The sequence below is a fragment of the Pantherophis guttatus genome, chromosome 3 (genome assembly GCF_059756535.1).
Source record: "Pantherophis guttatus breed Tessera chromosome 3, ASM5975653v1, whole genome shotgun sequence".
NCBI lineage: Eukaryota > Metazoa > Chordata > Lepidosauria > Squamata > Colubridae > Pantherophis > Pantherophis guttatus.
The window spans coordinates 183,361,132-183,386,710 of record NC_142065.1 but is presented as its reverse complement, the minus strand read 5'-3'; the positions used below and the strand labels follow the sequence as shown (position 1 = coordinate 183,386,710).

General features: G+C 36.3%; 1 protein-coding gene across 1 annotated transcript in view; it reads left to right on the top strand.

The window, feature by feature from the left end:
- Positions 1–1,086: 1,086 nt before the first annotated feature.
- PAG1 (phosphoprotein membrane anchor with glycosphingolipid microdomains 1) overlaps positions 1,087–25,579 on the top strand; it is an 89,335-nt gene continuing 64,842 nt past the window's right edge. Inside the window, exon 1 of the mRNA XM_034430028.3 lies at positions 1,087–1,870. The gene's annotated coding sequence lies outside the window, so the exon portion shown is untranslated. The remainder of the gene's footprint in view (positions 1,871–25,579) is intronic.

Here is a 25,579-nt window from a genome sequence, read left to right as displayed (position 1 = left end):
AACAACTGTGTTACTAATATAACAGCAGCAGTGATTCACTTAAGAGTGAATTTCACTGAAAGAAAGGTCATAAAATAGGGCAAACCTCACTTAACAAATGTCTCATTTAGCAACAGAAATTTTGGGCTCAATTGTGGTCATAAGTCAAGGACTACCTGTAGTTAGTTTGAGTTCACAAAATGAAGTGAATGAGTACTATGAACCAATTGCATTCCCATTAGCTTCAAGATGAGTCACCTGTGGCATGTTTGCTGAGTGACTTAATACTGTAACTTCTCTAAAGATATAATCAAGTCACTGAAGAAACCTGGGAGCATCTTTTCACAACTAGCACATTTTTTCCCCAAAAGGCAGTGTTTTTGTACACTTTGTGTACAATAATTAATGAACTCGAAATTGACATCATGATTCAAAACAAGCATAATGCCAAATCAACTTCCCATGACACCGTATAGCCAACCTCAAAGTGAATGTCTTAGAAGACTGGAACTCCACCATTGAGTAGGAGGTTGCTCAACTCACATCATCACATCTCAGAAGGTGTCAACAAACACAATGGGTTGTAATGTATTACACTTATTAATGGATAAGTGTTTGCTCTGTGCAGTACTCCATCCCTCAGATAAGTTGTATAGGTATCAACCTTTCTTTCCCTCTTTCACCACAGTTTAAATCTTAAAACAGCCAAGACGTTGTCCTGCATCTGATGAAGGGGGCTGCAGTTCACAAAAGCTTGTCTTTTAATAAAATGTGATATAATCTGAAAAGGTGGCACAAGATTCCTTCTGATTTTTCCGCCACCATCAGAGTAATACATCTCTCCTTCTGGGTGAAATCACCGATGGCTAAGAGATGCTGTGATGCCTGCAATGAATCATCAATGCGCATCAGACTTGATTAAAATCACCCGATCGGGATGATCGCATAAGCCCTTCTAGCTTTCGACGTATGAGACGGCCCACTGACCCACTTAAAGGCTGCACTGGCCACCATCTGCCCGCTTTAAAAATTGGCAGGGATCTTCCACCGGCCAGGCCAGGCAAGCTTGAGCAACCTGACGCCACGGATAGGGGGAGCGGGGGGGGGGGGGGGAAACCAGCCTCCCCTCGAAGAAAAACGCTGGCTGGCAATATTGCTCCGACGGAAAGTTCAAGGGAGGTCGGAGAGGCGCGGACGGAGAAGCGCGAGTGCCCAGCAGGGACGGCGAGACGGAGGAAGCGGCCGGCTTGGCCGTCGACCGAAGGACCAAGGCGGCCACGACCTCCGTCTCGCCCTGAATGAAGGCCGCCAGCTCGCCACTCTCGTCATTTGACCGACGCCGCCGCTGCCGCCAGCAGTGCCGGCGGTGGCGAGTCTTGCGAGCTGGCGCTCATGCGCATTGCCGGCGATGCTTTCGCGCTGTCCTCTCCTTGCTCCGCTGGCGCTCCTCCTTCTCGCGGTGGCGCAGCGGCTGCTATTACTAGAGTCGTGCGGCGTTTTTTTTTTTTTTCCCCCTTCTCCCGCCCTCCCGTATCAAAATTCCTGAGTCGGAGAAACTGCCTGCTGTGGGGGCTCTTCTCCCTCGCCTTCACCCCGCGCCTGACTGCGAAAGAGTGAGGCGGATGCCCTGGGCGCCGCGCTTGCTCGTTCCCTGGCGGCGTCTCCCTTGCTTGCCTCCCTCCCCGCCTTCTCCGTTTAATTTGCCAAACGAGATTGCGGAGGGCTCCAGGCTCCCCAGGCTGGCTCCCGTTGGACTCGGCGCTTCTCGCCGCAGGAGTCGTAGTAGCGCGGTAGTGCCGGCTGCCGCCTCTGGAGGCGCGGCGACTCACGCTGGAGAGCATCTTCGGCCACGGACTGTCCGGGGAGTCCGGCGGAGGTGCCGCGATTTCTGGTAAGTCGGGAAAGGTTGGCCTTTTAATACGGACCCCGACAAATGACGAGAGACGGAGCCCTTCTGCTTGGGGAGGCTTTCCTGCTGCAGGATCCCAGGATCCAATAGATCTTGGAGGGGTGGGGAGCGTGGCTTAGCTGGCTCTAAGTAGTGAGGGCAGTTGTACTCTGTAGATGCTCAGGAGCATTTCTGGGAAGCTACAAGAGCCCCAGATTCGGTAACTTGGACCCAGAAAAACTGAACCCCCTGTTCAGAAAGAGCCTTGGCAGTTGGAAGGAAGGGAGCGCAGGGGCCAGAGGATGCCGACCTTTGCTTCTGGATTCCTATATGGAGAAGGAACAAGTGGCCGCCAGCCGGTTAACCTATGGTCTCAGAAGATGTAGTCCAAGGGCTAATGCAATACACACAAAATTTGAAGAGTGAACAGTGAAAGGGCTTTCTTTCTGCATCTCAAAAATGAAATCCCATTGATCCAAGAGGGCAGCATTTTGCTAACAGTTGTGGGGCTTGCAGAAGACTGAGATTGAGAAGGAGTGGTGCAGTTTTGGGGTGCAGAAATGGCTACCACTTACTCCCACCACGTGCGAAGAGGGATTTTTAGCCTTCTCCCAGAAGAAAGTTCAGTGGAAATCAATAAATACTTCTTGAGCTTGTGCATTTCTTAGATCATAAGATTGTGGTATCAGTTAATTGATTGCAGCTTGACTTCGGAGTGGGGGAAATGCAGTGGAATGATGTTCCTGTTCAGTTTATGAAACTTGCTGGGTGGTCTAGGGAAAAATCCTAGAATAAATGTGTACAGACGAATGGGGAATGACAAATTTGTTTCTGAGAGGCACTTTAGAAGGCTTTGCGGAGAAGGGGGTTGAAGAACGCTCAAGAGGAAAGAAAAAGCTGAGAGAGTAGATGCAACTTGGCATAATGTCTAAATAAATTAGTGGAAGGTTGCCAATTATGAACTTCAATAACAATTTGTGTTTAGGTGCCTTTACATTCTGAAATTAAGGACTTGTGCAGTCATAGAATTTGAAAGGTAATGTGTTTCCTTGGGGTGGGGGGGAATCCCTAGTTGTCTATAAACTGTAACATAGGCTATAAGAGCTGGTTGTTTGATTGCAGCTGTTTGTGGTTGTAATTTCTCATAAACCCCCATGATGTCAGTGGAAGTATTTCTAAATTAAGGGTTTGTAAAAAGCAGTTCAAAGAACTAAGGTCTGGTGTGACATTATTTGGGAGAACATGATGGGATGAGGAGATTGCTGCAGTAGGAAAGAAACCTCCATTGTGATTCTAGCAGAGGATGGAGAAAAGGTAGCATGTGGCAAGTGTAATGTACATGCAGTATGAGTAATTTACTCTAGCACAGAAAGAGCTGCAGGATTATTCAGTTCCAGGTATTGGATCACAGGTTGTGCAGCATCTAGTGGATTGTTGCCAAGTCTTTGTAAACAGTGGCAAAGGGATTTTTTTCCCCTATTCTAGTCACAGCACATTTCAGTTAGATTTATTTCTAATTTAACATTCTCTCAGCTATCAGTTAACTGATTGCAGCTTGACTTTGTATGTAGTGGTACCTTTGCTTGTCCTCAGATTTATGTGAACATTTTTCTGAAATCTGTCAGCACCACTTTAGGGCCGTTGTGACTAATATAGATGCTGTATTTGTGCAGATTTATCTAATTTAATTTTGGAATGTGGGGATTCATGCATATCAATGGACTATGGAAGAATTCCAAGAAATAGCTTCTGGGAAGCAATGATGGACTGAAAACTGTTCACAAGAGCAAAGGTAATGACCACAGCAGAAACGGAAGCTGGTGAATGGATCAGCTCAGAATTCCCCTCTGGAATAATGAGAGGACCAGGATCACCCACAGGTACTCCATACAGTGGCGCCCCATGAGGGACTGTAAGAGCCTCTAGTGGTTTTTAGAAGTCTGGGAGCTGAAGGAAAGTCTTCTCACCTAAGCCACAGTTCCACTCCTTCAAAAAGATACTGGGTTTGCTTCTTCTTTTCTGATACTTCTTTTCTTAACCACTTTAGGAAATTTCTTGTTAGTGGTTTTATGGATGTCAAGAATCTTCAGAAGAGCAAGTTTCATTACTCTCTGTGAATTTCCTTCTATTCTTAATAAAAGACGTTTCATGCAAGTTTAAGGATTTAAACTTATTTAAACAGTAAAAGGGCTACTCAAATGTTGGTTTTGGAGAGTTTTGAAAATTTTATATACACATATACAAAGATTTTGAAACTACCTTGTTTCCCCCAAAATAAGACATCCCCCTGATAATAAGCCCAATCGGGCTTTTGAGCTCATGGGAATAAGGCCAAGCACTTATTTCAGGGTTCAAAAAAAATATAAGACAGGGTCTTATTTTCGGGGAAACATGGTAATTGTATAGTATATAATATAGTATACTAACTTATTATCTTGTTAAGTCATTTTTATATATCTTTTCTTTTTTCCGTGCCTCTTCTTTTTTCTTTTTATATTTTTATTAGTATTTTTCTTTTTTAACTTTGTATCTTTAAACCTTAAAAAAATATTATCAAAAAGAGAGAGCATTCCAAGAAACCTTTTCTTCATTGGCAAGAGCAAGATGATTTTTGACAATATTAAGTATATAATTATAATTTTGTGGAATAAATTGATACTACTCAGTGTATGATAGAAGAGGTGAACTCTATGTCTGCATTTCATTCTTGGTTTCACAGCACAGAAAATGAAGAGCAATTATAAGAAGGTGAGACATATCGGCTGCTGTTAGCATCCAGCAGACCTTACCTGAACAGGAACGTTAAAAGCAGGGTCAAGCCTTATTGGTATTTGGATGGGAGACTTCAAAAGAATAATGGAACATTAATCTGTGAAATCTAAAGGGAAAAAAAGCCTTGAAAAAGGCAGTGACTAATCACTTTTATATGGTAGCCAAGAAAACTAATTGCATACATGATTATGAAGCCAACAGGAATTCAGTTCAATTCTACTTTAGTATACAGTAGTATGTCTCAACCTCCGCAACTTTAAGATTTTGAGAGCCACACAAAATGACAAAGGTGCAAGGATCCTGCTATAAAGTATACTCTGGATAGCTGCTAGTAGTTATTGGCAATGTTTAATTAATAAACCACAACATCTGTTCTCTGGATCTTTTGAGGTCAAGCTAATATGGTACCTTATGCTGTTTGAAAGACTACCTTATTTTGATAATAGGATTGTTTCTTCTAAAGCAGGAGAAAGAATAAACTATGCAGATAGATATCAATCATGATATATAATGTTAATTTTTCTGAACTGTGGTTGCAACTGTATCTTAGGTTTACTCAGAAGCAATTTTCTAAATGTGTTTAATGATCCATCCAAGTTTTAAATCATTAACTGCAAACAGTATATGACATCATAACTTGAAATAGATAATAGAAATGCCATGAGTATCTTATATTTGCAACAGCCTGTGATGTAAGTTAGCCTGATGAACTTTGCTATTAAATGTAGAAATTAGGAGTCATAAGCTATAGAAAATGCTGCAATGAGTAAACTGTATACTATATACATGTATAATTCTTGAACATGATAAATTAGAATAAACTTTGGATCTTGGATCTTAAAGTAAATTTTCACACGCATACTGGAAATTTTAAGATTTGTAGTTCTTACAGAACTAGAAAGCATCATGTTAAAGTGTTAAACGATAATACACCATCCATCATTAAATGTTGCATATACTTTCTTTGGATTGATTAGAAAAAATTCAAGATAATTCTCTTGCACATAGGGTACAATGCCCCCACAAACTGCAGCTGCAGTGCAGTCTTTGAAATGCCACTCCCAGGCTGAAATCTTTATTTCCTTTGGCTCCCAAGCACTAAAAAACCTTTCCTTCTGCCATGCATAAGCTGGAGTTTTCTCTGCATAGATGCGGAGGTGTGTATTTATGGTGATCTCTCCATGGAACTTACTCCCACTGTTACTTGAAGAGAAAACTTCCAAGCTAGTCATGCAACAGAAAAGCTTTTCAGCTAAATACAACTAATGATCTACTTATCTATGTACACAGCCAGTGATTTCTAAGTATCTGAAGTGTAATGCTGGGAATATGAAAGGTCTTTAACCTTTTCTTTGGATCTGGCATTCAGAGATCTGGCAAGGAGCAAAGTAATTTATTATCATCATTTGTGCTGAATATTTGAGCTGATAAGAAAAAAGAAAAATGTTTCCATGTATAAATCATTTTGCAAAGTATTAAGAGTCTGCCAGTTAGGATTAGAATTAGGATTCAGAGCAATTAAAATATTGCATAATTCGTGTTCTGTCTTTAGGCCAGAATATACCATGGTTGATGTATTTACAAATTGCAGGAAGATAAATCAGATTTCAAGAATGAAAGAGGGTTATTTTTTAAAAATGCAGCATTTGAAATGTTCTTACTGATATCTAAATATTAAAATGTTAACAATCTTTAATTAACACCGTACAAATAGCACTGTATTGAAAAAATAAAATGGATTATGTAGTTTTACAATATAATAAAATATCACAATAAAATATTGAGTTATAATTCTTTCATAAGTCCTTTCTTGGCAAGCTTGATGCAGGGCATGCATTATGTAGCTCTTCAGCATGTGGAGTCAGAAAAGGTTATCATTGACTCTTCAACCTGCAAAAGGAACATTTTAGGATCCTTTTTTATGGATTCTATAATCTATATACACGTTGATTATGTTTGGATATTTCACCAAGCCTTAATATGATTTATTATATTTATTATATTTTATTTAATGTTATTTTCTCCTTTTGGTTTCTTATGATTTATCGATTGTTGCTTGTAACTTATGATTAATGATTGTAACTATGATTATGACCTATGACCTATTACTTGCTGTTCATATGTACACTATGAGCTTATGCACCGCGGACAAATTCCTTGAGTGTCCAGTCACACTTGGCCAATAAAGAATTCTGTTCTGTTCCGTTCCGTTCTGTTCCTGTTCCTATTCTTGATGTTTTTGATCCCACCTGGATGCAGTTACTTTTTTAAAAAAAATTTTAGTCCATTGGACTCTTCAACATTTTATTAATGACTCTGATGAAGAGACAGAGGGATTATCTATCAGATTTGTACATGATGCAAAATTGGATGGGATACCTAAGGCTGAAGAAGAGAGACAATAAGTTCAAAATTCTTTTGATAGATTAGAGAAGTGGGTGAAATAACAGAATGAAATTAACATTTAGAAGCATGCCAATTGCCAAGAAATCAGATGGACACATGAAGGACAAAGATTATCAAGGAATTTGGAGCAATACAGTAGGTGTTTACAAACTGAATTCTGTATAAGTCAATTGTAAGATGCAATTGTATGATTGTAAAAAGGCAAATGCAGCTTTACGCTGCATTGATAGAAATAAAATTCCAAAAATTGGATAGTAATAGATGTTTTCTTGTATATATTGGAGTTCTTATCCCCATCTTGAGCACATTTTTCAGAACCATTGGAACAGGTGCAAAGGATAATGGATCAAGGGACTGGCAGATAAGCCTTGGAAAGAGAGACTAAGGGAACTGGGAATGTTTAGCTTTTGAAAATGATGACTAAGAAAGGAACAACCTGAAAAGGTGTCATTCAGAATACAGTCAAAGATCTGTTCTTTATTGGCTAGAGTGCAGAAATAGAACAATAGTGGGTTTTTTATACAGGAAAACAGGATCCAATTAAATGTTATGAGAAGCTTCTAACAGATAGAACAATTGGTCAGTGGAATCTTGGATTATGGTTGGCAATGAGCAGCCTTCACTGAATGTTTTAAGCAGAGGCTGTACAATCCTCTGTTGATAGTGCATTCATGTGAATTCCTTCATAGAGGAAAAAGTTGCACACAGCCAAAATATGAACTTAGCTGTTGTTGATGTGAAAAACATGGCCTATGGCTTAAAATGTATATGAACTTAAGCAATTGGTTCAATTAACAAATCACAGATAACCAAACAACTGGTTTTTTTTAAATAAGAAAAGAGCATTTATACTATACAATTGTTTGACAACAAAATTTAGTCTTGCTATATATTAAATATAATTTGGATGAATAAATAATTTTGGTGATTATTTTCATGTTACAGTTACAAAATCATTCTTTTCTTTTACAGAGCCAAAATGCTTTAAATAAAGACATCATAATCTTAGTGCAAGATTACAAATCACTTTGTACAAATCAAATTAGAATCGGTTATATTCTTAAATATTTTTTCTGGTTCTTATGTGTATGCCCCATAGATGTTGCATGGAATGTGAGCCATAGTAATCCTCTATAAATAAAGGTTAAAAAAAACACACATACTTGGAAGAATCATTTAACAACTATTTAACAAAAAATTTAACAACTACATAAATTATTTTTTCTATTTTTTTTTTGTTAAAATCTATTTTAATGAAAAATTAATTTCCTGGATTATTCTTAATATAGCTGAAAGCCAGTGTTTGCTGAAGAAACTTTAATAACAGTGGATAAGAGAGGCAAGGCTCATTCATGCATCAATTTCCATTAAGTAACTTAAGTTTCATATTATCCAGTTATTAAAATAATTTTAATTTGGTGGATTGTACCATCAGCAACCTGCTTTTTAAGAAGAAAACATTTCATAAGCTAAAAAGAAATTGTTAAAAGAATCACAGAGTTATTTGTTGTGACATGAGTCTTTCATTCATTAATCTTTATAGACCTTGAGGTAGCATTCCATTATTTGCCCTAGTCACAAATGAAAATGTTTAGTTGACCCGAATTCTTCAACCATAGAAAAGAATAGGGAAGAAAATCCTTTTTTAAATCCATGTGGGTCATCCAATACTCTATTTAGGCTACATAGCAATTTAAAAAAACTCATATTGTATATAAATTTACTGAAAGCAAAATAATTCCTTTAAAAATTTAGGACTATGATTGAAGAGCAGTAGCGATAGCACTTAGACTTATATACCACTTTATAGTGCTTTACAGCCCTCTCTAAGCGGTTTATAGAGTCAGCACATTTCCCCCAACAATCTGGGTCTTCATTTTACTAACCTCGGAAGGATGGAAGGCTGAGTCAACCTTGAGCCTGGTGAGAGTTGAACTGCCAAATTGCAGTCAGCCGGCAGTCAGCAGAAGTAACCTGCAGTACTGCATTTTTAACACTACACCACCGCGGCTCAATAGCTGTATCAATAACTGGATAGCAAATACCTTTTTATAAATCCAGAGAGGTTTCCCTGAGAGTTCTTTTTTTTTTTTTAGCAATATATTGATTAGGGTTGTGCAAAGCCTTAAGAGAGCGGTCAGAAGCAATCACCCAAGATCCAGTTGCATTGGCCATTGAGAGACCTTCATATGTGCTCCCATGTGCTGTGCAGTATTTATGTCAAAGGCTTTGTATGGTGCAACTTACATGGTTTGGCTGTTTACTTGCAAAACAAAACACTATTGAGAATCAGCAAGGTTATTGAGTATTATTCCAGCAAATATTTATTGCTATTTGTACACAAAAGACATCTACAATATTTCAAATGTACAGAAAAAGCCCTGTCTACAATATGGAAGATTGATACCAACAACAATGGGCATGATTTAAGATAACTTAAAGAAAGGATCAGTTACAAAATCCATTTCTTTTCCCATCCCCATTCTTCTACTAGGACTAATGCTGGTTTATTGTTCTGCTAATAATACTGTTATCGGATTCTCTGCTTAACTTGTAACATGAACTTGATTTTAACTGCATAACTGAACATATTTATTTGTTCCAAATTTCACAGTATAAATTAAGCAGCTTCTCCTTTACATGTGTTGCCCATATTAATTTTTGCATAAATTGACAAGTTTGCTGCTGAGGCGGTAATACTGTTAGAAATCTGTGTTGTGACTGCTGTTGGAATTCTGGTCACTATAATATAATATAATATGATACAGTATGTGATTAATGTAGAGCTCAGAAAGGTGCAAGAAATAGAAGCCACTCATTACAGAACTAGAACAATCCCTACAACAGGAAGAAGCCTGTTTCTAAAGCCAGAGACCCTCCCAAAGGATCAGAGGTAGCTTTCTAGTACTGTAGACTTCCCCCCTTTTCTTGTGATGGGAGGTATTGCACAGAAGATGAAATGGGGGCATTTTAAAGGACTCAAATATCCCTGTTCCTACCTTTATTTTAAGTTTTTTTAAAGATGAATATTATTTTATTTTGAGTATTCTTCCAATTTACATGGAATGACATTGGCATGCTTTGATCTTAAGTTTTTAACATTCCATATGCATGTCAAACTTCCATCCTAGCAATTTGAACTGGGACCAGTTAATCTAGAAACCAAATCTTTCAAAGTTTTATTTGATAATATTTATTAAAATGAAGATGCAGAATTCCAATGAACATTCTACTTATTTAAATGAGAAACCCATATATGGGCAAATTAGGGCAGGGAGATTCTGGTTCATTTTTTTCACTTGTTCTGGGTATGAGGGGGGAAAAGCTTGTCTTTTCCATAAAAGAAGGAAAGGATGCACCTGCCAATTGCTTTGGGAATGGCTATTAGGCTTGTTATCAGCGAGAGAACCAGCTTCCACAATACGTAACATTTTGTGGTTTTACTATTGTTATTGCAGCATTATAGCCATAGGATTAAAGTAGGGTTCAATATGGTTGAATATATACCTGTATATAGGGCACAATATTTTATTTTTCCTTTCTGCCTGGAAAATGTTTTGAAATTCATAATATAATTTATGGACTTTTATGAGCAAAATGTACTCATAAAAGTTTATTTTACAAATCAGAGAGCTTTACCGGTGTTCTAGTACTATAGCAACTGTATTCCACATGTGGTGTTCAAATTTGGTCTTTTTAATCTTCTGATCCACTTGCCCATTAATCAGGGAAGCCTGTTATGAGAACATGGTGCAAATCTGTACAGCTCAATTAATTCCAGTAGTATGCACATTAACCAATGTGAAAATGGAAAAAGCAATTCAGTTCCTTTCATATGAACACTTTTAAATTATAAATAATCTTATTATTTTTATTCTTTATGAAGGATATTTGGATATTTTGGCACAAAAGATAAGAGCTTGGATTCTGATTTTTTTATGACACTTGTTAAAAACTACAAATTTTTAGTGCTGTGATTCCATTACTGATAGTTTGAAACTGTTTATAAAATGACAGATATCTATAGTTCCTTCAGCTTATCAGTTTTTTTATCTATGTAGATAAGCTTTCAGATCTCTGCAGTGCCAGGCAATAATAGTACAAAACATTTTAATTCCTAGAATAAAGATCTAAATATGATTTTAAAATACAGTTGTTATTTGTGACAAAAGAAATACAGATGGTTAGATATGTTTTGTTACGATGAGCTTAGTAGTTTAAGTGCTTGCTGCCATTCATTGCAAGTATAAAATGCTTATCATAAAGGTAATGGAAATATGTCACTCTGCAGTCTAGCTGAACTTAAAGCTGTGATTTATAGTTATGCTCTTGTGGATCACATTTAGCAATGGAAATGGCAAACATGGGGAGCGATTCATTCCAGTTAATTCCAGTTGGGACCAAATAATTAAAAACAAACACTGTTATACTAGGATACAAGGTCTAAATTAAGTACCCTGTGCTCGCTGTCGTGTAGAGTTTCTCACCAACTTTAAGATATGCAGACTCCAGCTCCCAGAATTCTTCAGCCAGCAGCTTAAACAGAATAACAAAATAACAGAGTTGGAAGGGACCTTGGAGGTCTTCTAAACCAACCCCCTGCTCAGGCAGGAAACCCTATAACATTTCAGACAAATGGTTTTCCAATCTCTTCTTAAAAATCTCTAGTGTTGGAGCACCCACAACTTCTGGAGGCAAGTTGTTTCACTGATTAATTGTTCTGTCAGAAAATTCTCCTTAGTTTTAGATTGGTTCTCTCCTTGATTAGTTTCTATCCATTGCTTCTTGTCCTGCCTTCAGGGTCTTTGGAGAACAGGTTGACCCCCACCCCTTTCTTTGTGACAGCCCCTTAGATATTGGAACACTGCCATAATGTCACTCCTAGTTCTGCTTTTCACTAAACTACTAGACATACCCAATTCCTGCAACCATTCTTTGTATGTTTTAGCCTCCAGTTCCCTAAACATCTTTGTTGTTCTTCTCCACTTTCTAGAGTCTCAACAATTTTTTTATATTATGGTGAACCAAAACTGGATGCAATATTCCAGGCATGATCTTCAAGTTGCTGAGGCTTGTAAATAGTGCTGCAGTGTAATATATATATATATATATTTGACCCTGACAGAACCTTTTTGAGAAATTATAGCTTTAGGGACCAAAGCTATCAGCTGAATTAGTTAGAACATCATGCTAAATTGGTAGCACAGAAGGGGGGAGGGGATTGGCAATTCATCCTAGAAGCCAAAAGCAGCAGGAAGACCTTGAGGCAGAAGTCTAAAATCTGTTTCCAGTTGAGAATGATTAACTGAGGTGAAATTTTGAGAGATTTTGATGAGGGAAGAGCTATTGAAATCTAATTAAGAGGCTTTTGCAGTTTAGAATTCTATCCATTATCTCTAAGAATTTTAGAAGCTATATTCTGACTCCAGTTGGAAACATCACTTTATTTGCTTATATAAATAATCTGCTTTTAAACATCTTTCAAGGTTTTTTTTCTCCTGGTGAATGAGTATATATTGTCTCCATTATAGAATACACATCCATATATAATTATAATAAACAATGTAAAAATTGCAGCCTCTGTAGTATGTTTCATTCACCTTTCATTTCACTTCCAATAGAAGTATTTCACAATGGCATATATTGCTAAATTATGTTATACATGGATAGAACTACATCTGTGTGGCTTTGAAATTGGCCCAATTTTTTTTCACAATCAATATGTAGCACAGAGTAATGATAAAGTACAAAAGAATGTTCCACAGTGTTCACCAATGGTACCACAGAAAGAAATAGCAATGTAATAATATAACAATATGCTCTACAGATAGAGAATATCTTCATCTAAAAAACCATTAGGTAAGCTTTTGGATGCTGCAGAAGTCGCTACTTGAGTAATCATTAATTATGCAATGGTTCATTTTAGTAAACTATAGTACCATGTGGAGAAAATGGATCAACAATAAACTGTTTCAGATATTGATGCATACATTTTGGGCCAAAAAGTGGCAAATGTTAGGCTACGAATTCTATGTAAAGTCCATAAATTCACCAGCACTGTTGAAGTGAGATAAGAGCCAAAGTTTTGTTTTTTTAAACATACTACAAATAAAATCTGACCAGGCTTCTAAAATGGATTTGTGTGAAGTGCTATGAATCTTGTGTAAACTTAGCATCTTTCTGCTGTTCATTAAAGCAGGCTGACTATTCCAAGTTCCCTGCTGCTTTAAAAGTTGCATTAACTTTATGAGTAAATCAGAAATGGAAGCCTGAAAAAGTCAGGTGCTCTAATGAGTAGCAGAGAGATGCTACTGCTGGGTGAGAACTGTAACGCTTCACTGAAAGCTTGTGAACAGCCCTAGTAGCTACTGCATTTGGCACAAAACTACTTCTAAAATCAAATGCAAGCCATCCAAAACCAGATCTAAGGAATTAACAAAATGTACACATAGATTTATTACAATCAGTAGAAATCAAGGGTGGGTTCTACTTACCTTTACTACCGGCTCGCAAAACGGGGCCACGCACATGCACAGAAGCGTTTTTATGACATCAGGGTCAGTGGGCGGAGCCTCCCACCAGTTTTACTACCGGTTCTATAGAACCAGTGCGAACCGGGGGTAACCCACCACTGGTAGAAATGTAAGTTAAATTATGTCAAAAGACAGTTACAAAGCAGAGCAGGAAAAATACATGAAATTAAAGGAAAAATGGAGGACTGGTTCCCAAATGAGATTCTAAGAAAGGCTGATTTCTAATAATGAAATAAGTTGGAGGAAACAATGTTGTTTTGTAAGAAGAATATCAGTACAAGGGAGCACTGTTAGTAAAAATTACAATTGCAACAGTGTAGACCTTTTAGGGGAAAAATGCACCTGACCAAGCATTTCACACATAGAATGAATCAGGAACATTCTTCAGTTAATGTAATATTAGGATTACTTTTATAGTTTTGGTGATGCTTGCTATTATTTGAAATGTCAGCATCAAAGCCAGACATTTTATTCATTTAGCTGGCTCCAGCCTGGTGTTAGAAAATGTTAGAAAATGTTTTCAAGAAAAAAAAGCTTTCAAAACTGATAATAATCAATAGGGCAACATTCTTCTCTTCCCACTTCATGTTATTTAGAAGCTGTTTGACAGTTGGAGAGCTTCTGCACATCAGCCTAACATTTTTCAGAGATTGCATCACCACTGACATCTGTGATTTAGTAAAATGAATATGTTCAGAGTTTTTAACCAGCTATATACAATATGTTATTTCTTTCTTTTGTCCCACATATATGACTAATCAGGAGGTGTTCCTGCCAAGATATCTGTCTAGCTCAAGGGAATAGTAATTTTTGTGCCACATTTTAAAACATAGAGATGGATAGAATAAATACAGATGATTCAGAGAAGTGGTGACTTAGTCTGATAGTAGTAATGCTATGCTTTGCAATCAGAAAAATCTGCAGTGGTCCACTCAAATGAAAAAGGGCTAATTGCATGAAAACACAAATGTCTCCTCTTCCGTAATTAAGTTATTGCTTTCTTTTAACTAATTCAGAATAACAGAATAGTCTTCTTGGAAGTCTTTAGTCCAACCCCCTGATCAGACAGAAAACCCTATACCATTTTAAGACAAATGGTTGTCCAATCTCTTCTTAAAAACTTCCAGGGTTGAAGCACCACAACTTCTGGAGGCTAGTCGTTCATCCATCAACACTTTCACTAAACCAAATATAGGATATAGATTTTATTTATTGCATGTTATCTGTAATTCATTGTTTCTCAACTTTGACAACTTTAAAATCGGTAGACCCCTCCCAAAATTATCCAGTCAGCATGGATCTCAAGCTTTCACACCTTTTAAAGTTGTCAAGATTTATTGACTAAGACAATGCAGATACAACTATTTTATAAATACATGACAGCAAAGTAGGATGTGTTGTTTGGGAAAAATTGTTACAGTATTGTTCAAAGAGATGTAAGGAAGTTTTTATAGCACAGGAGGGTGATATTTTAGTGATCATAGGCCCAGTTTTGACATTTGAGGAGAAGTGTGGGCCACAGTAGATGGACATAGGATGCAAAATAAGTAGATTTGCAGCACTTAAATATCCAGAACTCCACTCTATATGATGATAGAGTTGAATTTATCTACAAAGCTTTAATGAGCAACAGCAATTGGCCAACCTCAGTTGGACTCAGAAATTAAGCAAACTCATGCCTGGTGAATACTTGACAAGATGTTTTTGGAAATACAAGGGTTAAAACCTAAACCAGTAAATTGGGGGAAAAAATATCTTGGGAGAAGGCAGCAACAAACCTTTGTAATGCTATTCCCCTCTCCCAAAAAACATGAAGATATTTTATCCAAAATCAAAAGCTTCATAAATGAAGATTTTATTTTGTATATGTAAATGAATGTTGATGTTTTTAACTTGTTAGCAATACATTGTAATGATGACATTAAATAGTGTAATAAAAATCAAATGAAAAAACAAATAAGGTTGGGAGAAAATTTCTTTTTTCATTATGCTATCTCAAAGAAATTGCCCATGAGCAAAGCCTGCTGCAATATACACATCCAGTGATTGTTTTATGTTAATTGGGTGCTGAATATGATCCATTTATGTATGATAAATGGAACAGCAGTATCATCAGTACTATCGCTTGTGATCACAAGATAGGTTATCTGTTAAATCCAAATCTATTCTGATAGGAATGTTTTTACCTTGCAATATTTATTAATTTGCTTAAAGAGATATGTTTTGTCATCCCCACTTCCCAAGTTCTAGTGCAGAATGTTCAAAGTTTTATTTTTACAAAATTTATTTTTATTATTTTATTTATTTAAAATTTTATTATTACAAAATTGTTTGTAAAAGATTGGTAGAGCAGAAGAAAATTAAAAAGAACAAAAACCACCTGCTGGAGTAATATATTATATTATATTCACTGACTCTCTATTATATTCACTGACTCTCTGCTTGAATTGTTTGATGTGAAGGATGTAGAGACTGGAAAGGGACAATTGGCTGCTTCATCTTGGCCCCCAACCAACTCACCATGGACTTCCTTTCCCTGCCACTTTTCCCAGGTCACTCCTCCCACATTGCTTCGCTTTGGGACAAATTCTTTACAATGATGTTCGCCTAATGTAGTTTTGGCCACTTTCTGCAATCCTTCGTTTTATTGTTTGCCATTACTGTTTTTCTGTATTAGATCATCTAGATACCATCTCTGGACTGCTGGTGAAACTTCTGTTATTTTCTTCCATTATGAAAGTATGTAATTATGTTGTGTTAATTTTGTTCAGCATATTATTTGAAATAGTCTGAAAGTATTATGATAACTATATTATATCTCCAAAAATAGTATTATGTCCCCACCATCTTTGCATTGTATAAAGATGGGGGGAAATCTAAACATTTATTATTTACATGTTCGAACTTTATTTAAGCAACATTAGACAGAATGTTTTTTTGTAATTCCAAAAGGGATTCTACATTCTTTGTGGTCTGTTTTTCAACAGAAAACAAAATCATCATAGGGCAGAATAATGACATGCTTTTGCAAGTAAGAAGACTAGAATAATTATAGTTCACAGTCTTCTTGGAGTGATGGGTGACATTGCTGAAATAGTAGAATTCCGCATAGTCTATTAATTTACACACTTTTTTGTTCATTATATATTTATAACCAATGATTTTGCTTTCAAAATAAGCAGAAGAACAATGAGTGAGCTACATATTTAATGAAGATTGTTAATAGAATATGAAGATAACATTCAGGAAATAAGCAAAAAAGGAAAGATGACTTTCAAGGTACATATAAAGAAGTTAAAACTACAGATAAAAGTAATTTGTAGTTCCACTTTTAGTACTTTCTCTGCCTCATCAGATAAAATATGTGCCAGATCTGTTATTCCTTCATTAACATCATTTAGACTTGTTCTATCCATAGAAGTAGACATTGTTACTGACAATGTCAATATTGTAGTTATTAATTTCTGACCCCATTCTTCAAATATTTCTGATGTTATAATGTTCTGGGTAATTTTGTAAGTCCCAGCATTAACTGACATAATCAAAAGGCTTGTATTATTTTTTTTCTTCTGCTTAGAATATTTAATCCCCTCTAACGTGCAATTTCTAAAATCATCACTTATCCTTGTCATACCCTATAATAGCCAGGCTAGCCAAAATAAGTCTGTTTCCCTTGAGAAGCTTTTTATTTTGTATAATTAATTCCAAATAGCAAATGTCAATATTCCAAATTTAACTGGGTCCTTAATTCATTTATAACTTTCTTAGATCAACGTCTTACTTAGCTTCTTGCTGTTTATTTCAAATGTTTAATTTCTTGAGCTTATAATTTTTATAGAACTCTTGTTCAGAGCTGAACTTAAATTTACTCAATGAAGATTGTTCAAACTTGTCATTCCTATAATCTCTAATAGCTTTAAAATGATTAATAGGAAATTTCTGAAAGTGATTAGAAAGTGACGTTTATGGATTTAGCATCCTTTAAAATGGTTGCAGCAAGATGGCTGAACCTGTCATCTTCCAACTGTAGAAAATCAGTACCCTGCAGTCTTCTCACAAGCAGCAGCTGTCCAGAGCACATGTGGGTGATCTCCAGTGCTCTTCTTATACAGAAAGTTTTCAAAGCACTGGTCTGTTCACTGGTTACTTGGCCTTTCTTGCAGTTGTCAGCTCGTTTTGCAGACCCAATTTCAGTTCATAGTATCTGTGAATTCAGTTCGTAGTATCTATTATGTGAATTACATAAAAATATAAAAAACCAACTGGGAAAAGTTTCTGATTCCTGCTCTTGACACTTCGTTCATCAATGTAAGTGTAATAAGGGAGATTTCTATAGCACATTGGAGTTTCTTCATTTGAAAAGAAAAAAAAGTGGCCATATTTTAAATATTTTATTATCATTTTTAACAAAAAGCCATGAAAGACTAATTTATAATTGAGCTCTGTACAGTGGCATGTTTCTTTTTAAAACCTCAAGATGAAAACTACCAATGTATAAATTGTGCTAATATAAATTATGAAAACCTCCCCCCTTCAAAATATGCGGGGGAATGTTGAGCCCCACTTTCCCAGCAGGAAATTTATCATAAATCTTTTCCAGGAAAATGAACAGAATTTAAGAACACTTCATTTTGGACGTAGCATAATCTTTTGATTTTTGTTTTTAAAAGAGATAGAATAATATTGTACTACTATTTCTTTTTCACCTCTCACCTCCTCTATTACTCTCAATTCATATGCCAAGATTTGTGAGAACTTTCTTGCCTCTGACCAGGAGAGAAGAGCTTTTAATATGATAGATCACTTCAGAACAATTTATAGGGGCTGAGAGATCATTATTTGTATAACTGCAGTTTGCTTTCTCTAGAGGTCAGTTTGAGTTTATTCCAGGCTTATATGAAGACAGTTACGATTGATGGAGGCACCAGTTCTGAGCAATTAAACTCAATAACAACATTACATTTAACTTTTAGTAGAACATTTTAACTTATGGCTTAATTTTCCTTTGTGTGCTATATTAACCTATCCTCCCTTCCCTTCACAGCTGACCGCTGAAACCTAAAACTTATTACCAAGGATATTTATGATCTTCTAGAAAATGTATGTTATTACTTACATAACCTTTGCAAATGACTGTTTGCACACAAATATCTACAAACAGTATAAATTAATTCAGAAACCCTAACCAGTTTTAATCAAAAGCAGTGTGCAGTCTAGATATAGTATCTAGATCTAGATATCTAGTATCTAGATACTAGAAATAGTATCTTCCATTCCCTTCTCGTCTCAAGTCATTTATGATTAGAGCATTTGAAGAAAAAAAATCCCACAAAACAATTCTTATTTCTTATTATTGGAATTATGAGAATGCCCTGTTCTCATAAAACCTAAAGTGCCTTTTTGATAATCAAAAGTAAACATTGAAAACAACGAAATGTTCTTCTATAAATGCTACTTCCTGACTATCTATAAGATATGTAACTAGAAGTTTCAGTTCATCTGTTGGTGGTGCTCTGGGCTCCTTATTTTTGTTTTCTAGGCTTCCAAGTGGTTTTAATCTGTGAAGTCCTATATGGTTTGTTACAGACCTATAGGCCATCTACTCCGACTGGCTTTACGCAGTGGTGAAATCTAAAATTTATTCTGTGGGCATGGCTTGGTAGGGGGGAGTAATGTGACTGGGTGAGGGTGGCCAACTTCTTTTTTTCTTTTAAAACAATTTTTTCTACAACCTCTTCGGCCGAAGAGGTTGTAAAAAAAATGCTTTTAAAAGCCTCTGACGATCCCAGGTAAGTTGCCTAATCAGCAAGTCAGCCAAAGAGGTTGTAGAAAAAAAATGCTTTTAAAAGCCTCTGATGATCCCAGCTGAGCTGCGTGATCATCAGAGGCTTTTTTTTTTTACTTTTAAAAGCATTTTACTTTTAAAAGCATTTTTTCGGCTGAAGAGGTTGTAGGAAAAATGTTTTTAAAAAAGCATTAAATTTTTTTTTAAAAAGCCTCTGATGATCACGGGGATCAGCTAGTCATGGGGAGGGGTGCTACCGGTTGTCCAAACCACCCGCCATCATCGCTACCAGATCGCGCGATCCGGTCCAGACTGGAAGCATTTCACCCCTGGATTTACCTGTGCAATTCATATGTTCCAGCAGAGTGGGCGGCACATGAATTAACAACTGGTTTGCCTGTTAGCGAAAATGTGAGCGTGCTAAATAGGACTGCATAGTGCCAGGGCAGCCCACCCTCAGGTCGCAATTACATGTTCACCCAAACCGGCAGAAGCCCACCACTGGTTCCAGGAGGAACTATAAGTAGTCCCAATTTTTCAAGTTGAGGAGTTCAGAAGTATACCTGTGGAAAATTGATTAGCCCTTGATTTGGTAGCCTATTTCAGAACTATTTCAGAAAGCATTTGGTGATGGACGTGATGCCATACTTTTTTTTTTTTTGCTTCATGTATATGAGTTTATTTTCTTTTATATTTAACTATTGATTTAATTGTACCACGTACATTTTGCTGTATTGTTTCTTTCATGGCTGTACTGAAAACCACTGAGAGTTTTAAAAATTGTGATGTGTCCAAATCCAATACATAAATAGATTCCTAATTTGTGCAGATACATAAAGATAATGAAACAATGAGGTTTGCACACTACACAGAGAAATAATAAATTAATACAGAAATTTTGGCTAAACATTTTCTTTATCTTTTCCAGAGGTAGCTGTTACATGAAATAGACATTCCTTTTATCTCAGTTATCAGGTAGAAAGTAGATATTCTACCTTCTGTGGATCTGGTAAATTAATTTTGAAGCTTTTGAGGAGGCAGACAGACCTCAGTCATTTCCCCAGCCTCAGACCCAGGTTTTTTATTTTCCATTTGAAGAAAAGGGAAGAAAAGCCTTTTATACCCACTACAAGATAAAGGTCTGGAGGAATCTGCCATTGTTTATGTGCCAGACAAGTGGTGTTCCTCTTGGATGTTTCCTGAGGGTGTCCAAACATTTGTGAATGTCTGAACCTGTCCTGTAGGAAGTACATTCAAAATAGCACTGTGGCCTTTTTCAATTATCCTTAGCCCTTTGAAAGCAGTTTCTATAAGATCAAGAACTGGATGGATGTTAAGTAAGGGAATGGAAAATTAGTGAATTAATAGAAAAGTCAATTTGCTCAATATTCTGTAGTTTGGGGTCCAGGTCAACATTTTGTTTAATTGTTCATTGGTGCTTAATGAATTTTTGCTTCCTAGCCGAACACTAAATCCATTTGTGGTTTTTACTTTTAAAACTCAAACCACAAAGACATTTCTTAATCTTTAAGTAACCCATAGTTCTGCATTTCTTTTTCAGTGGAACTGATTAATGAGTCCCAGGTGGCAGCCCATGGTTCCTTCTGTTGCAATATATCTTGGCTTGTTGTTTCTTAATAGTCCGTGTGGAAATCAATGTGAATTGTCAGAATGGAGAAGTACTTATTTTCATTTATTATCAGTATTAATAAGAAGATTGTGTGTTCCCTCAAGCTCTAGTCTGTTAGTAAGATGATCTTTAGAAGCCAAAATCTGAAATTTGCCTACATATTTTGACTCTATTCTGTTCCTGTCATTAAAGATCTTTTCATCATTTAGTATAGCAATAAAGTGAGTAATAAATAAATTCATTCTTTAAAACTGTATATTTGTATTAATGAAACATTTATTCTCAGCATAAAACTATAGAAACATTACTTGAAAGATAACATTTAGGCCCCTTGATCCAAACTTGTTTTAGCTGTCTAATTCCTGTGAAAGTAATTTCTTCTACTGTCAAAAGGCTCTTTCTTTTAAGAATGGGTATGTGTGTGGGGTTTGTGGGGTTGTGTGTGTGTGTGATTCAACTAGAATCTGTCTTTCTGTAACTTTAAATCCCCTTTTCAATGCCTGCACCCTGGAAAGATAAAGAATAGGTCTTAGTATTTTGTAAGACATCCTTTTAAGTATATGAACAGAGGTTATCATATCTTGGTCATTCTTCATTTCTCACAATTGAAAGAATTATCTTTTCATAGGATTTAAAAGTCTGCTGGAACATTAGAATGGGATAGGAACAAAGCCAGATATATACACACACAGCTACCAAGTGAAGACAGTGCAGTTATTACAGTATAAATATAATACAAAATATATTTACTGTATAGGACTTTATGTGTATGAGTATTTATACATGTGTGTGTGTGCATAAGTGTCCAAGCATATTCTAGTACTTAATACTTAGAACTTAAATGCCATAAATTTTTACTACTATACTGGAATACACAGCTGCTTTATTGCTTCTTCCTTCTCCTCCCATGGTACCCTACCTACAGACTTAGGAATGCTAACAGCTTTTCTTCATAATACTGTTGTGTCCAGTCATTCAGGTAGAGTTCACTTTACAACCATCTAGAGTTCCTGGCTTTTAGCTGGCTCTTTTTTATAGGTTCTTCGTTCACTTCAGCTGCTGAGTACTTCCTGGTTCTTTTCTTGGACTATGGATTGTCTAGCATCTGTCCTTCATCCATTGTCTTCTCTGATCCATTCCTCATCCTCTTGCTGTCATTCCTGACACACCTATAAGACATCTCACAGCCCCCTCTTACAGTGCTTTCCTTTGAAACCAGTGGCAAGGGATTCTAAGGAGTTTTAAACATTTTGTTCTGTAAGTCCCTATGAGCCCAAGCTGGACAGCTGACAGTTGAACCACTGCAGAAAAAAGAAATTTATCTAGACAGGTCCAAATAACATTTTTCTGTTTTAGGGCAATTTGTCCTTCCACAAATTCCACAAAAAACATTCTGTTTTTTCTCTGAACCTGTTATTGTTTGTCTGATTCATTGTGGTGGTCAAAATTTGACACAATGTTTATGATGGTATCTTGCCAATATAGAATAAACTACTTATTGCAGAATAAACTTACATCTTGTAAAATAAACTACATGGCATCTTGCAGTTTGCAAATTATACTTTTCTACATGTAGCTGAACACGCACTTATTTTTTTCTCTTCTGCAGTAACATCACAATGCCTGCATTTACTTTGTTTGAAGTACCGGTAAATCATGATTTAGTATTTATCTGGACTCATTTCCCTAAGCCATCACTATCACATCTGTAAAGCTGATTTAATAATGAAAAAGCTTTCCAATCTTTTATACTATCTCTACTTCAGCTTTATATCAAATAGCAGAATATCAATTGCTGTTTTCTGCACATTTTTGAACAGGGAAATATGCATTCCATTGGGACTCAGCGAGCATTTGTTAAGTTTTGAATTTTGCATGTATTGTTTGGAAAACAAAACTTTCATCTACTTATTACATCAGATTGTATACATATTACATTCAAAAATACATTTTTAACAAAGAAGTATTTCTGATTTTGCAAGGGATCTGAGAAAATACACGTAGAAGGAACACATTGAGACCACATTGAGATAAAAAGGTTACAAGAATACAAAAACTGTCCATTAAGCAAAATTATTAGGAACCAGAAAAATAATATGTTTGGGGAAAAGACTATACCAAGTTATACTCTTAGATAGAATGGTGAGAATCTCCAGACAGGCAAAATGAGTTTTATCAGGTTCAAAAAATGTTAAATTATACCAGGAAGTCTTGCAATACTCTTTGGAGAATCTGAGTGGAATTCTGAGGAGAATCTAAGGGCATCTTGAGAGGGAGAAATATTTTACATGTTTGGGGATTTCCATTGATCCCAAATGCAAGTGTGTTGGCTCTTCGGAAAGTATTACAGTATAACATTTTCAAAACAAGCACATGTTTCCCAAGTTATTTCCAGGTCTAATTAATGCTGGACATAAGAAGAGCCTGGAAATATAAGGATGATGCTTGAGAATATTCTTTACCTGGAACCACTTTCATGCCACTTTCATGCCACTATTTACTTTCATTTCTCACATGATCCAAGTAACAAGTTGAAGTAGTCTGTATCTAGCTTAGTATTTTCCAACCTTGGCAATTTTAAGATATGTGGATTTCAACATCTGCAATTCCCCAACTAACCATTCCCCATGCTAACTGGGGAATTCTAGGAGTTGAAGTCTACATAATTTAAATTTGCCAAGATTGGAAAACACTGGTCTAGTTTGAGATTATTCATTGTTAATTTTTTGACTTGTTAAATAGTTGCTCTTAGTATTTCTCTGGTGTCCAGGTCCTTGTGGTTTCTCTGCCTTGGTTCTGAAGTAACAGATGTGTGTGCCACCTTCTCTTTGATATACCTAAAGGCTACTATTCTTTTTTCCTTTTTGAATAAATTGTAGTACACATTGTTTGTTTACAAAATGAAAAATGGTATCTTGCACATTTTATCTATTGGTATTCTGATCTTCTTTGTTGAAAAATCAGCTTGCTTGTGCTCATTAAAAATATAAGAACTTTACAAAATTCCCCGATAGATTTAGTTTTTCAGTGAAGCCTTTATAATGACAAAGAACCTACAACAAAGAGATGCAGTGAAGCAAATTCAAGAGTCAAAATAATTTACAATTATTATCAGTTTTTGCTAGGTAGCAGAAATCTGTCCATCATTTTATTCAGACTGCTATGCAAACAGCATACCAATTCACTTTGGAAATAATTATTTTTGCAGACAGAATATAGAATGCAGTAGCAGCAGGCTGTTAAAGCCTCTGTTTGAAAATGCCACCTTTTTCATGTTTTGTCATTAAAATTGGTCTATAAATTTTAGGCAGACCTCAGTTGAATGAAAGTCTATCACATGCCAGACATATATTGATTTTTCTCTCTCTTGAATCAATGCTTTCAGGGCTCCTTATTATTTATTCATGATAGAAAAGTTGTCTGAGAGGCATTTATAGAAGTGTAAATCTGTAATCCAGATAGCTGTGTAAAATGCTCTGCAGGACCTGAAGCAACTGGTGTTGGCAAGAAAAATATTGCTTGATTTTATTCCAAGCACATATTCATTTTTGTAATTTTTCCTTCGCTAACAGATGCACATAGGTATTATTGAAGGCTGATATCCCACATTTTAGTGCTTTCTTAATTTTATGCATGAACATTCAAGTAAAGAAAGTGAGAAGGTTTTCCATATTCCTTCCAGTTTTTGAAAAAAGACCCCTTTTAAACACTTTTAAATCAATATTGTGCCTGAAAGAAATGTTTTCAACAGATCAGATTTTAAAACCCCTCCATCATTGTTCAATCAGTCTAAAAAATAATCAGTATGCATGTTGTGAATTTCCCTTGACCATAAGGATATTTCATTTTACACTGCTCCCTCTGCATATATTCAAGTATTAACACAGTGTTTGCTGAATGCACTGCAGAGCTGAAAGAGTAAGGCAATATTCCAAAATGTATCAACAAGTTCAGAGTGTTTATGTCTATGGAGATTCTCAGTCATCCAGGTCATGGTTGTCCCAAAGGTGCTTTTTTTTCAAGAGGCAACTGGACTTTCTGGTTTTTCTTTGAAGATGCTTTGCTTCTCATCCAAGATGCTTCTTAGCTGAGTGGTACTTGTAATAATGCAAGACAATGTTATATACTCTGTCCAGTGGTGGGTTTCAAATTTTTTTACTACCGGTTCTGTGGGTATGGCTTGATGGGTATGACATGGGTTGTTGGGTGTGGCTTGTTGGGCATGGCAGGGGAAATCTCTATTCCCACCCCACTCCAGGGGACGGTTACTGCAAAATTCCCATTTCCTCCTGATCGTCTGGGACTTGGGAGGCAGAGAATAGATGGGGACGGGGCCAGTCAGAATTTTTACTACTGGTTCTCCGAACTACTCAAAATTTCCGCTACTAGTTCTCCAGAACTGGTCAGAACCTGCTGAAACCCACCTCTGACTCTGTCCTAGGATCAGTATCCCTTTGCTTCCATGAAGATTTTAAGCTTAAAAGCCCTGATTCAGATCGATGAAGATTTTAAGCTTAACACCCCTGATTCAGAGTGAGAAAATTAATCACACTGAGATATGTCACTACAGTCATATTTTTATAATC